We start from the raw sequence: 14,779 nt of genomic DNA on the forward strand, positions 1-14,779 counted from the left end.
TATCTTACTTAAATGACACAAGCTGCAATATGGGGTGAAGCTAAATATACAAGAAAGTGTAATTTACTCTTCTTTTTAGTTAATTTTTAAAATATTAAGAAAATTGTATGATTAACAATAATAATGGTCTATTACTGCTATTATTTTTAATTCTGCTTTGCAATGATAATCTCCTTTGAACTAAATTCGTCCACTATAAAAAAAGGACCGAGTTTTTGTCAACACATAAAGGAGGATTATCATCATATGGTATGATGATGGAGGATTGCGGATTTTGGCCTGTTTCATTGACAGGTGGCTACATATAAACAATAGTTATAACATCACATGCTTGTGAGTTGTGACCATTCACTAGCCAAACTTATTTAATATTATCACAAATAGTTTTGTAACGGCTAGTGGAAGTGGTTGCCGGAGTATTAAGAAAGGTTTATCACCCGTATAAAACTCACCTTATTAAAGTTTGAATCTCGATATTTTGTATTTAAGAACGTGAACATGAGTTAGGTATCAAACCTAAGACCAACCGGAAAAAAACCCCACATAAATGGGTAAACAGTATATTAAAAAATTAAATAAAATAGCCGAACATGTCAATATAAATTATAAAATTCTAAATAATGACAAAACGTTCTTAATCCAGCTAACTGAAAATGGGCCAGGCCATGTGGGCTCGACCCAATATAATAAGAAACTACCCGTTACAGATTAACTTAGCCCACTAGCATATAATTCGGTTTCATGCAGTATAACTTTACCCAATAGGCCAAATATATATAAATCGACCCAATACAAAATAACTCTCTAATACAATATGACTCGGCCCATGCCAATATATTTAGGTCCAACAGATATTAATTCGGGCCAACACAAGATAACCCAACACAATTTAATTTTGTTCAACTCAAAGTAACAGCCTATGGCCTATGCAACTTTTTTCTTAAATAAACCAAGTTATAAAATCTATAGCATATAAATAGGTTTTGCTAAACATACACTTTCTTACATTATATTTACTTGTATCATCTTCTTTAAGTTCTTAGTTAAGTAGTGAAGTAGTGGTCTCCTATATAACGGTGCTAGTTAGTTATTTAACAAGTAGTGGACTAGTGGCCTCCTATATAAATGGTAATAACCGATATGACAATATATATTATGTATATATCTCATATTTGTATTTGATTTTTGTAAAATTCATTCCCAAAATACCTTGGCCAGTTATGTAATTATATATATCTTGATAATAAATGAGAAGATCTTAAAGATCAGAGGACAAATTTCTCTGATTTATCAAAATCGTTTCTCATTGTCATGATCTATACAACTACATAATGACCCCAAGTATTTTTGTATAGGATTTTACAAAATTCAAACACAAATATAGAAAAAAATTTAAGAAAATACACATTCTTCTCATTTTATATACAACTATATATTATTCAATGTTTTCTATGTCGCAACTAGAAACCCGTATTATTTAAACAAAGTGATGACCAGCTGACCGTAACCTTGCCTTCAAAACCTTCTACATGAGTAACAGCCTAAAAAAAAGCTCGTTTCGTTTTCGACTTTGACCCTTGCATGAGAATATCATTAGGGCTCGTTAAGCCTTAACCGTGTATCTCTAGGTTTTAATTCTTTTGGACTTTATCTATCTACTTAAATTGCACGCATGCGCTCCACCCAAGCTTAGACCCTAGCATGTTCTCAAAATATATAAAATAATTAATTATGCAATAAATTAATTACAATTAATAAGCGAGCTCTGTTCAATCCGAGATTCGAATAGCTAATAGTTAATTTTTTTTTTTTTTTAAATAAAAGATCGAAGTTTTATATAATTTACTATAAAACGATTACAATAAAGTGGCAGGCAAACGGGCAACAAGCTGCGCCGCAACCCCCTTTTGAACAGCAAAGCCAATCCTGCTAAAAACGAAGCTTTGGGACCTAGATGCTGAAGAGGTTCCGTGTACGACGCGCTGAACCCTACTCAAAAATTTCACAGCCTCTGGAGCCAGAAAACCAAATGTATCAAAGGCAAATGGTAGAAAGACATGTTGATTATCTAAACAAGCTTTCTCGTGTTTAACAACTTTGCCCGATTCAGCCTTCAACGCAGCCTGACCCACAACAAACCCACGGTCCCTGAGCCCAACAAGAGGAGACACTCCTGTAAGATCCACACAGGCGTGTTTCCCCCCTGCCCACCCGAACACAAGAATATCAGCTGGTCGTAAAGTAGACCTCCCTTCAATAGGATCCGTGAGAAAGTTAACAGGGGCCTCCTTTTTAGCAGAAATCCCTGCCCGTTTAAGAACATCACACAGAACATCCCTAACTAGATCATGTCTGTATTTAAAGCCAGGCAATTCTTTGCAATGCACCGCATGGTCACCAAAAGAATCCAAACAGACCTTACGACAAATTGGGCAAGGTTCATCCGTCGGGAACATATGGATCATTAACCGGTACTTAAGGATAGCCCGATACTCCAAACCCGACATACGTTGGCCTAATCCTTCAATGGGGATGGCCGTTAGAAAATCCTGAGCCCGAGGAGCCCGAAGGCATTCAAACACCGCCTTTTGGCGAGGGGATAGATCAAACTTCACTTCTAAACTCTTGACGATTCCACTAAATAAGGCACTCGCCACAACATGTTGGGCTTTAGGGGGGGCGGTGTCCTTATTAGAGAACCCGCTAAGATCAAAATCTGGAAGTGAAGTACGTAAACGATCCATCGCACACCCATAATCAGAGTCCAACCCATAAATATCACAACCCCGAAGAATATGGTCTTGCAAACACCACGACTGTGCTCTCGAAGCCACAAAAGCATATGTAGATACATCCTCGGCCGAACAGAGACCCAACCCCCCATAACGGATCGAAAGTGATGCCAACCTCCATTGGAGATCCCCAAAGAACGGACCTCCACAAACCACGATGTCCTCAATCGCCCTCCGAAGACCATTGTCAAATATAGAAACAGCTTCCCCCACATACATAGGTTGGCATGTTCTCAAACCAAACAAAAGCTTGGCGACTCCCATACATGAGCGAAGCAAAAGAAGCTCGCGTTGAGGATCCCGAAGTCTTGGGAGACAGCTCATCAGTTCCACAGCGCTAGATGCCCTTTTCATAGCCAAACTGCTGATAAACCCCGCATCCTGGCTTACAGCACCACCAAGGAGTTTCACGCCAAGCACCGGCCTTCCAATTCCCGCAAGGGAACAACCCCTCCTGTGCCTTCACCCCATTGCATGTTGGCCAAAATAACTCTGTTTTCTTAACGTTTAATTCAAGACCCAAACGAGGCCCCTCAGACCTGATAATATCTAATGCTTTGGCTACCTCTCTAGTATCCCCGATAATCGTGCCATCATCCAAGTACCAAGCATGAAAGAGAAGCTTGCACCGATCTCTGATTTGGTGAACAAGTGGGTGCAAAGCTAAGGCAAAAAGGAGAGGCCCAAGAGGGTCCCCCTGTTGAACCCCAGTGGTGGATTTAATGAAAGTATCACCCACATATAACCTAGCCGACTGCCCATATAAAAAATCCACCCAAAGAGAAATGGAAGGACATCGACTCCGGACCTCATGTAGAAGGGTCGTCCTATCAACTAAGTTGAAGGCATTGGAGAAATCAACAGTAAGCATAGCCAATGACCCATCCGAATGAAACTGATTTAGAAACCTGTTCGCGCTATGAAGCACGGCCTCTGCCCCACTGGGGACTCCCACCCCAAATTGAAAGTCACCGAGGTATTTAACCATCTCCTTCCCGACACCCCTCATAGCCACCTTAGAGACCAACCGCCTCCAAATGGCCCCAACGGCAATAGGTCTAATCCCATTGTCCGGTTTAAGCAACGGCGTAAGTGGGGCAGACGCAACAAACTCTGCCAACACCTTAGGACACCTTCCCCCCAAAAATAAATTAACCACCGCAGAGATAGCCTTGAGCAAACCATCCGCAATCGGAGACCCCTCTCCGCACAACGCATCTAAAATGTGTTGGGCTCGCAAACCGTCCCGCCCACACGAAGTCCCTTTAGGGAAAGACTTAATGCACCCAAGCACACTATCAACGTCCACGACAAGGGGAGACTCAGAAAGCAAGGAAACAGGCATAATCGGAGGTGCCATGATGGGATGCTTAGACAACAAAGCGTTCAAAGTATCCTTACCGAAAGGTGCAACCCCTGAAGAGCATAATACCTTGACCGCAGCAGTGAAATGCCCGTCCGCAACTTTTCGCAAACATTGTTTAATATTGGCGCCCAACCCGGCGTTGTCAGACTCGGGTACAAACGCATCACCACCCGGGGCATCTCCTAGGGGTTGGTTAAAAAGCGATATAAGGAGCTCAAAGAAACCGTCACGGTCACCCCAAGCGGATAGCGACCGTTGAATAATTCGGCATTGCTCAGACTTTCTATTGCCAGACCTGCGTTGCTGACGATTAGAAGGTCTGAAAACTCGTAAGGTGCAACGTGGTAACAACAACAGTTTCACCCACGCCTCAACAGACTCTGGCATAGCCGCCACCTTACCCAGAGCACCCACTAAGGCTTGGGAAAAAGCCATACGACAACTATGAGGAATGTTTTTAACAGTCGTAATAGGAAGAGTGAAGACACGCTCAAGGAGAGCTACATCCACCTCCACCCTTCCCACCGCGACAACTTCCCTCCCAACATGTGGCTTCGCAATCCCCACTATATATTCCTCCACATCTCCCGTGACACACTTGTACCAGACCGACCCGTCATCATGATGGCACCCCCGACGGAGAGCATGTGACTCCATACACGCTCCACACATCCACCTACGCGAGACCTTTAAAGCCTCACCAACCGAAATAAACAAATCCAAATTTGTCGAGATCGCCTCCCGTAAGGTCTCTTTCTTGTCATCCGATGACAAATGAAGCCGCTTAATATGTGCGGCCAATCGAACCCCCTTGGACCCCGGTAATCCATCCGGGCAACAGTGGAAGCCTCTAAACGGACACGGCCAAACAACCTCCTCAATAGCCCCGGTCATACCACCCCCGACCCACAAAACACCCTGGTAGCCAAGTACCACACCAAGAAAAATAATAATAAAACAAAACTCGAGTTGAGTTTGAGGAATGAACACCCGAACCAAAGAGGAAGGAGGAGAGCAACCACCCGTTGCCCTCCCCTCCTCAAAACACCAAAAACAAAGATTATTTCATTGAGGCGTTTTGTCAAACACCTGGCGGGCAAACTATTTTCTTCAAAATTTTAGTTGATGATGATTCCTTTTTAAACACCTGGCGGGCAAACTATTTTCTCCGAGATCGAGCTTGAAAAAGTGATTCATGACCTAAGCTCGACCTCTATAAAAAACGCACTAAACGAGTCGAACTCGTTCCTGACCGAGCCAGGGCCCGAATTAGCTCGTCTCATTTACACTCCAATGCTTTCTACGAGCGTTAGAAGTATAAATTCTTTAAGCCGAACTTGAGCTTGTAAAGGTAACTCAAAAGCCGAGCACAAGCTTTATAAATAAGAAAAAAAACGCTCGAAACAACCTGAGCTCTTGGCTATAAGTTTTTCATGAGTCGAGTTAGGGTGGGTTCAAGCTCGAGCTCAAAATTAGACGAGGCAACTCAACTAGGCTCGAGCTCGATTTTGAAGTTGATCGAGCCTAAGTTCGAGCCAACGAGCTGAGCCATGACGTGAATCGAACTTGGGTCAAGTTTAACTCGATTACAAAAATAAACCAACTCAACTCATATTATTTCAAATAAAAGAACTTTTAACCAGTTTTATTCGAGTTTTTATCGAGAAAGTCATAAACACCGCGCGACTCATTTACACCCCCTATTTTGTCTAGGGCGCTAGAATTACAAATTATTTAAACTCCACCTACGAGGCCACTGCCCCCAAAACCTGCAAAAATGACTACAATTGAAGAAGACGAAACCCAATCATCATCACCACCACCATCACCACCACCGGATTCCGAAACCTTCATGGCGGGTTTCATCATCGCCAACATCGTCGGACTCCAATACTACTCGGGTCGAATCACCGGCCGCGAAATGGTGGGTCTTGTTCGCGAACCCTTAAACCAATTCGACTCAAACGCAATCAAAGTCATCAACACTCAATTAGTTCAAGTGGGTCACATCGAGAAGAAGGTATCCAGTGTTCTTGCACCGTTAATTGACGCCAATTTAATCCACGTTGAAGGAATTGTACCCAAAAACCCTAAAAGCAATGCTATGTATAAACTCCCTTGTCATGTTCACGTGTTTGAGAATCTTGATTCGTTTGAATATGTTAGGTTAGCCTTTGTGAGTAATGGGTTGTGTTTGTTATCTGATGATAGCCCTTTGTTTGGGATATCGGAATCGGTCGTTGTGAAGGAGAAGAAGAAGACTGATTTGGATGAGGTTTTTAAGCTCGTTGACCAGAGTTTGAGTCAACGGGAGGTCAATGGGGTTAATGGGGGTTATTGAGCCTCCGAAAGATTTGATTTTGGCTGAGTTGTTTGTTCATCAGAAGCAGGGGTTGTATTGGTTGTATAACCGAGAGAATTCGGATGAGTTGCCGCCGTTTTGGGAGGAAACAGGTGACGGGTTTGTTAATGTGTTGACGCGTTATGAAATGGATGAACGGCCTGACCCGTTACGTGGTGGGATCTTTGCGGATGATATGGGGTTAGGGAAGACGTTAACGTTGCTTTCGTTGATCGCTTTGGATAAATGTAAGGTTTTAAATGATGGAAAATGTGAAGTAATTGAAGTGGAAACGGGAACGGAAATGGTAACGGAAACTGAAACCGAGCTGTCGGTTGTTAAAAGTCAGAAAAGATTACGAAAGGGTAGTAAGAAAGAGAAAATAGAAGAATTAACGAGTCGGGTTGGACCGAAAATGACACTGGTTGTTTGTCTGCCTTCGGTATTTTCAACTTGGATAACGCAGTTAACCGAGCACACGAAACGTGGGAAGTTGAAAGCGTATATGTACTATGGGGACCGAACGCAAGATGTTTCTGAGCTTCAAAAGTATGATATAGTTTTGACAACTTATAGTACATTAGGTAGTGAACTGGGTTCATCTATGATCCGATAAAGAAGATAGATTGGTGGCGTGTGATCTTGGATGAAGCGCATATTATTAAGAATCATAAGGCTAAACAAAGCAATGCTGTGAATAAGTTGAATGCTAGAAACCGATGGGTTGTTACTGGTACACCGATACAAAATGGCTCCATGGACTTGTTTTCTCTCATGGCGTTTTTGAGGTTCGAGCCGTTTTCGACTAAAAGTTATTGGGATAACTTGGTGCAACGGCCTATTGCGCAAGGGAATGCAAACGGGCTCTCAAGGCTTCAGGTAAAAACGAGTAAATTTATTAGAACTGGTTAAAGATGGCTCCTATTCATAATGGGTAGTTTGTAGTGTGGGCTGGGTTGGTTAACGGTTTAATCTACGAACACTGTTTTATCCACAATTATTAATAGTTACTTACATTAAATATGTTTACAAAAATAGTTAATTACAAATACACTTTAGAATTTAGATGACTCTTAAGTTTTAATCTGTTCGACCCGTTTTCTTATTAGCTAAAAATTTGGATTTGGCCTGTTACAGATATTTCATAACCCAAATTACCCATTAATGTGAATTCTTGTTTTTGTCAGCTGCTTTTAACTTTTAAGAATGTTATTATTTTTTAAACATGAGTAAATTTATGACAACTCGTGTTCTTTAGAGGCACCAAAACGGGTGGGTCAGGACTGGTTTGGGTTCAAACGGGTTGTGTTTAAGCTTCAAAACAGGCCGGGATGGCCCACAAACATTGATTAGTTTTGTTTCTATTCTCATTAGTAAATGTGTCAAATATGGTTACATAATATATGTTATTAATTCAGGCAACAAGTCAATAATCTACCTTTAAAAACAGTACATTTTACGTGCTTGCAACTGTTAAAAATGCATTTTTGATGAGTTTAATGACCCGTTTCTCCTTTTAAGTAAGTTATGTAGTTATCCCGTTTGACTCTTTAAAAGTAAACGGATCAGAATTACGACATATTTTATCATACAATTCGTGTTCTTGACTTTTTTAACAGCTTCTAAAAAAGTTGTTTTGTTTTTAGGTATTGATGGCAGCGTTTTCTTTGAGACGAACAAAAGATAAAGCGCAAATCGGGTTACCTCCGAAAACCGTCCACACATGTCACGTGGAGCTTTCTGTAGACGAACGGAAGTTGTATGATGTGATGGAAACCGAAGCAAAGAATTTTGTAGAAAAGTATATTGATAGAGGAGACGTGACATCTAATTACTCTACTGTTTTAAGCATCATTTTACGCCTTCGCCAAATATGCACACATACAGAGTTGGTCCCTCCAGATATTAGATCGTCACTTTTGTCCTTCAACTTTGAAGGTACTTTCATTTTCCATCTTTATTTAATTTTCCATTCGTGCATATATTTTTAGAGTAAATTACACGGTTGGTTCCTGTGGAGGGTGGACTGTGGTTCGGTCCAAGTAATATTTATAGCAATAGTAATAAACATCAACGGTTAAACTGTAAATTTTAAAAGAGTGAAATAGTAAAAGGGTTGAAGTTTAACTTTTAGAAAGGGCATAATTGTCATATTACCTGACCCAGGGACTGTTTATGAAAGAGAAAAGTGTAAGTATTGACTAAAAATGCAATTTTTAAACATTCGGGACGAAATCCAAATTTTGGCTCAAATCACACGGGACCATCTGTGTATCTCTTAGTTTATTCTTTTAAGCAGTCGACTAATCGCGTTCTGTTTTCATCTAAACTTTTAGATGCATCAAACAAACCCGAACTTCTTAAAAAGCTAGTTTTACTACTACAAGACAGTGAAGATCTAGATTGCCCGATATGCCTCTCACCGCCATCTAAAATAATAATCACAACGTGCGCACATGTTTTTTTGAAAGCTGCATAATCCGAGCGATAAAAAGCTCAATATCCGTATGCCCGTCATGCCGCCACAGGTTAACCGAATCCGACCTCTTTTCACCGCCACCCGAGTACGCCCCCGAGGTCGACAATGCCACCTGTAAACCATCTTCCAAAGCAGCAGCTCTTCTAAAACTTCTAGAAGCTTCTAGAACCGAAAACCCGTCAATAAAATCCGTTGTGTTTTCCCAATTCCGTAAGCTCTTACTTCTACTCGAGGAACCGTTAAAACAAGCTGGGTTCAAGACGTTACGTTTAGACGGTGCGATGAGTGCGAAAAGGCGAGCAAATGTGATTCAAGAGTTTGGTGATGTGGAAGCGGGTGGGCCCACAGTTTTGTTGGCGAGCCTTAAGGCTTCGGGTACTGGGATAAACTTAACCGCGGCTTCGAGGGTGTACTTGATGGAGCCGTGGTGGAACCCTGCGGTTGAGGAACAGGCGATGGATCGTGTCCATCGGATCGGGCAAAAGGAGGCGGTTAAAGTGGTGAAAATGATTGCTAATGATAGCGTTGATGAGAGGATATTGTTGTTGCAAGAAAAGAAGCAGAAGTTGGCTAAAGAGGCATTTAGTAACAAGGAGAAAGGTGAGAAAAGAGAGATTAATTTAGCAGATCTTCGTACCTTAATGTCTCTGTGAAGGTTATGTCGTTTCGGTTGTTAGATTCTTTGGTTTTTGTGGATTAGACGGTTTAGATTTGCCCGTTTTATGAACGAGTAGATGTGTGTTACATTTTCATCTTAAATGACGCATATATGGTACAATCTATATTTTTAACGTGTCAAATCTGAAAGACTATATTTTATCTAAAACGAGCAGAAAGTATAAAACTTACACTGGAGTCTATATCCATCATCTTTGTAACCGCGAATCTAAGTGTATAGAGATTTATTATCGACATCTTTAATGTTTAAATACAAACTCGAAAAATTTAATTTGTACCTCAAGTCATTTCGAATTTTACATCAAACATCAACATATGTATATTACAATTTTGTTCATAATTGCCACAGCTGCAATTCTATCATGCAACTTACATTGTATCAATGGGTGGTTGGTTATTTGTTAAGTTTAAGCTGTTTAGTGGCTTCAATAATGTTGAGTATAAAGCGATAAGTTATATTATTTTATAACAATGTAATTTTAACTTTAAAAATTTAAACTTTTGGTATTATTAAAAAATAATAAAATTTATTATTATTTCTTTCATGTTGATCCCTTTGTGGCACCTATCATAGTGCAACTTACATTGTATCAATGGGTCGTTGTTTTTCAAGTTGTTTAGTGACTTAAATAATACAAAGAGAATTGTAGAAGTAGAACTATAAAGTTTTAGACTATTTAAAAAGGTTGACATACTTTACTTCGTGTGGGGTGGGTTCTCCTTAGTGGACATAACCACCATTTTACTATATCTGGATGTCTAAAAATACATCATTCGGTTTGGACCACCAAAGCCAATCAATTTCCCAACATGATGTTATACTTGAGACACAACTGGAACGGAACCATCACAAAAATACTTAAGTTTTCTAAAAAAATAAATCAGAAAACCGGTATGTTGTTGGTTATTTTAATATTATTGGATTAACTTGTTGATTGAGAAAATAATGTTAGAGATTAAACGAGTTAGGTGGCTCGAAATTGTGAGCTTGATTTAATTCTAAATATTTTATGTTCTTTGGGCTTTATAATAACATCGGGTTTATTATTTAAGCAATTGGGCCGTATAGGCTAAAAGTTGACACGTATAAAAATGAGGATGTGACGGACCATATAATGATTAGAGGGTCTGTCTAATCCGTCAGCTTGGCCCGCTAAGGCTAAAATTTATCTTGACATTATTCTTACTTACGTTTATATGTTCTAAGACTTTATACATGCTTAAAAGATTCATTATAACTTTTGTAACTAGATATGTTTGAGGTTTGAATGATAATGCTTAATGTATAAAAACGAACTTAAACGAGTCTAGTGATACTATACCTCTCTTCCAAGTTATACACGATCTAGGGAGACTTGGTAATATTTCTAACACCTCTGGAGCGTATAATCAGAGCCTTCTCTTAGCTAGAACGCCTTGGTTTGGCCTTGCACTACCTTAACGCTTCGAACACTCGCTTACCTCGCTTGAAAGTGTTTGATATAGATCCTTGGTGATATGTGAAGTTTATGGACGATCTAAACCTTTTTATATAGCCTATGGATCATATGATGAGTCATCATACACGTTGTGACACGTTAGGGTCGACTTTAACACATTTTTTGCTGACCCAGCTGATGAGACGGGTTGTCTAATAATGAGACGATCCGCGTATAACAAGGCCGTCACAAATTGTAGGCAGATGAGAGACCCTGTCTCAAAACAAACTTAATATCTAAGTTATGAATGAGACAGACCGTATAACAATGAGACGGTCCATCTCATCTGAAGTTTGGAAAATTACAGATAAGACCCTAGACTTAAGTTTGGCCGAATGACAGTTTGGTCCCTCGACTTATAAAACATCAAAACGAAGGTCTGAACTTTATCCTTACGCATTTTTATGCCTTTTCTTTGTTCGCGATTTTATTCCTTGGCTCCTTTTAACTTTTAAAAATTGTCAAATTTGGCATGAAATTTTCGGGTTGTTGCATGAAGTGGGCTTAATTGATCTTTTAGGCTCATATACAGGAATTATTTTGGCAAAATAATGATCGATGTTTAATTCCCTAATTGGTATGGCTCTCTCAATCGAATACATACAAAGAGAATAAACAGTTATGGGTTCTCTCTCTACTTCTTCATCTAATAAAAGTCCAATTCCATGATCAGAGTTCTCTATCTAATCCGATAAATCATTGTATGCAACTCGCAAATATGTTTATCTTATAGTGATTACACGATTCAAATAATGATCCAGGTTGCAGTTTCTTCATCTACAGTCGCATACAATATTACCATGTTTGTTTGTTTAATTGATTGATTTTGGGCTATAGACTACACAATATACAACGTTTGTTTGATATAGTGATATGATAAAGTGGATTTCAATCGAGGAGGAAGCGCTGCCTCGTGCTTGACATAACATTGACGAGGATCCATGTGGGACCACATTATGACGAAGTTTCACACTATTGTGGGATGTGAACCGCATCACACCAACCAACAACTTTGTTATAAATTTCGTGACATGAAAACGAATGTCTTAAAGTTTTACGACAATTTTCAACAATGTAAAGAAGAAATGAACCGTGCACACCATTGTGTGTTTTCTAGCAATTTATCCTTCTTTTGCACACCTACTGAAGAAACACTAAGTGACCCGGTACAGATTATAGATAATCTGGGGGCTAAGTAATGTTTCCCACGAATGAGGTCTAGCTGAGAAGGCTGTTCTTCAGGAGACCTGCAAAACAAACACCGTAAGCTCGTCACTGAGAAGGGGGGGGTTCCTCCTTGTGACCACCCTCCGGCGTGAGAATCAGACTAGGTTGCTCTGAATATAAGTGTATATTAAGAGATTGCTAGATAACTGGATAGCAGATGATCTTACCATTCCAAGATGTTGGAGTATTTATAGCCGAAGGTAGGTTTTCTAGAAGGTACAGCCGGCTGAATAGTATTCCTGTTCAACCAACAGTGGATTACGCACAGGCCATACTGGTTGGTGGGTAGGTTACGGCCAACAGTAACAAAGTCGGCTGCACTATTCCACCGACTGTAGACTATGCACGTCCCACTTACTGTGGATTGTACGCAGGCCATGCTGGTTGGTGAATAGGTTACGGCCAACAGTAACACTATTCCACCAACTGTAGGCTGCGCATGCTCCATAGTAAGGGTTGGTGAGTAGGCAGCGGCTAATAGTGAAACAGTACTAGAGGGTGCTCCTCCTCGCACTGTTGTCGGTGAGCTGTCACCCTGTGATTGGCTCATGGGCTGTTCTGGTCAGATCGTCTGTCCTATCCATACCTTGGTAGGTATGGTACAAAAGATCTTTCAGAATCAGACTGGCTCATTTGGGCGGGATTGTTCCCGCCTTGCTCATTCCTTCACGTGACTGCTGAAGTAGCTAGTGTCTTGTGCGTGTAGCCCTGCTGTCTGCGGGTAGCCTTCCCTGATGGCTTGTATCCGCAACTGCGGGAACAGGCGGGGTACTTCACCATTGGGAGGCTTTCCCTGCGTGTACAGCTTGCGTACTGCGCGTAAGATTCTATGAGCATGGTGGGTCCTGCGGGAGCAGATGGCCTTTGCGCAGACGTCCCTGTTCAAGGTGAGTCTTGCGGGACCAACTGGTCTCTGCTGGGACCTACCTCTTCAAGTCCCCCCAGTCCAATGTTCTTCTCACGAATGTTTAATAAAGTGAGGTGGACTTTTGGACTTTAAGCAAGGGGTTTTGAAAAGGGTTTAGTTTTAAGGTTCTCCGTGGGGATTCTTCCCGTGGGTTTCCTAACGTCACTTGCAAAAATTCCCGATTTTTTTTGCTTGATCTTTGGGTATGATGCGGGTAGGTATGTAACCTTCTCGCAAGTCAGGAGCGTTGAGTCTCACTTGTGTGGATTCTCCTTGAGGTTTTAGTGGTTTTGAACATAGTGATCAATTATGTTTAAACCACCAATTCCATCCTGGAGCCTCAAACAATGTAGTTCTCGACGTTCCCGCTATGCGGGGATGTTATTTCCGTTTCCGCAAGCATTGCCCAGAAGATCCTTCTTGGTTTCAATTCCCTGCGGAGCGCTAGGTACGTGAAGGGTTTTGCCTGAACACTGTACCCGCGCTCGTCTTACGGTTACTTTACTTTCAAGGTGCCCCTGGCATCAATTCCCTGCGGGTACTAGGTATGTGAAGGGTTTTGCCTTAACGCTGCACCCGCACCCGTCTTATAGTTACTTTGTTGCCGGGGTATTCTTGGCTTCAATTCCCTGCGGGTGCAAGGTATGTGAAGGGTTTTGCCTTAACACTGTACCCGCGTCCGTCTTATGGTTACCTGGTTGCCAAGGTAAGGGGTGTTTTCCCGCTTACTTTTGAATCTTTTTGAATTTTGAAATTCAAAAGGTTGGTAAGGATAAGAACAATCCAAACATCTGAAACGTCTTCTGACTGTGTCAGGACGTGCAGGAAGTTATGGTGACGTGACAGAACATGGTCATTCCAGTCGCTTTTTCAGGCGCGTGGGCGTGTTTTTTTGGGCGCGTGGCCGCGAAGTTACTGGCACGTCCTTTCAACAGCTGTTGCCAGCTTGCTTTTTGCCACGTGTCATAGTTTCATTGCACTGTCGATTTCTCTCTCCTCCGCATTAAATTCACCGCATTAATTGCGATTACTATATAAAGGGGAAGAGGGTTATTTGCAATTCACACTTTCACCTCTCTTCTTCTTCTTAGTGATTTCCGGCAAATACTCCCCTTTTTCAGGCAAGCATTTTCCCGAAATCACTCTTCTTTCTGCAAAAATGTCTTCTCATGATGCTGAAGCTGTAGCCGACGATAGGAGTACTGCTGGCGAGTGCCAGTGTGCTCTACCTGTCGATCAGTACCAGTACATTGTCAGGAAGTTCATGCTCGAGTCTCTCGAGCCTGAGTTTCCTGAATCTCACCAGACTGTGTACGATGCCCCCAGTGGCAAGATCGGGGTATATGCTGCATTCTTTGTTTATGGAAACCTTAGGTTCCCATTGACAAAGTTTATGTACCGTGTCCTGGAGAGGCACGGGGTGCACCTGACCGAGGTGCATCCGATGGCGATTGCCAAGGTCCGGCACTTCGAGTGGGTGTGCCGGATTCTGGGTATTGAGCCCTACGTGG

At 41.4% G+C, this 14,779-nt stretch overlaps 1 pseudogene across 1 annotated transcript; it reads left to right on the forward strand.

Moving 5' to 3' along the window:
* Positions 1 to 5,935: 5,935 nt before the first annotated feature.
* LOC143633640 (putative SWI/SNF-related matrix-associated actin-dependent regulator of chromatin subfamily A member 3-like 1) lies at positions 5,936 to 9,763 on the forward strand (annotated as a pseudogene). The gene is made up of 3 exons (XR_013153698.1): positions 5,936 to 7,378; positions 8,146 to 8,437; positions 8,836 to 9,763. The product of XR_013153698.1 is annotated as a putative SWI/SNF-related matrix-associated actin-dependent regulator of chromatin subfamily A member 3-like 1 (transcript).
* Positions 9,764 to 14,779: the final 5,016 nt, after the last annotated feature.

This window comes from Bidens hawaiensis, unplaced genomic scaffold, assembly GCF_021521415.1.
Source record: "Bidens hawaiensis isolate Kalapana, Puna unplaced genomic scaffold, B.hawaiensis_p1.1 tig00006836_1, whole genome shotgun sequence".
In the NCBI taxonomy this organism is placed as follows: Eukaryota; Viridiplantae; Streptophyta; class Magnoliopsida; order Asterales; family Asteraceae; genus Bidens; species Bidens hawaiensis.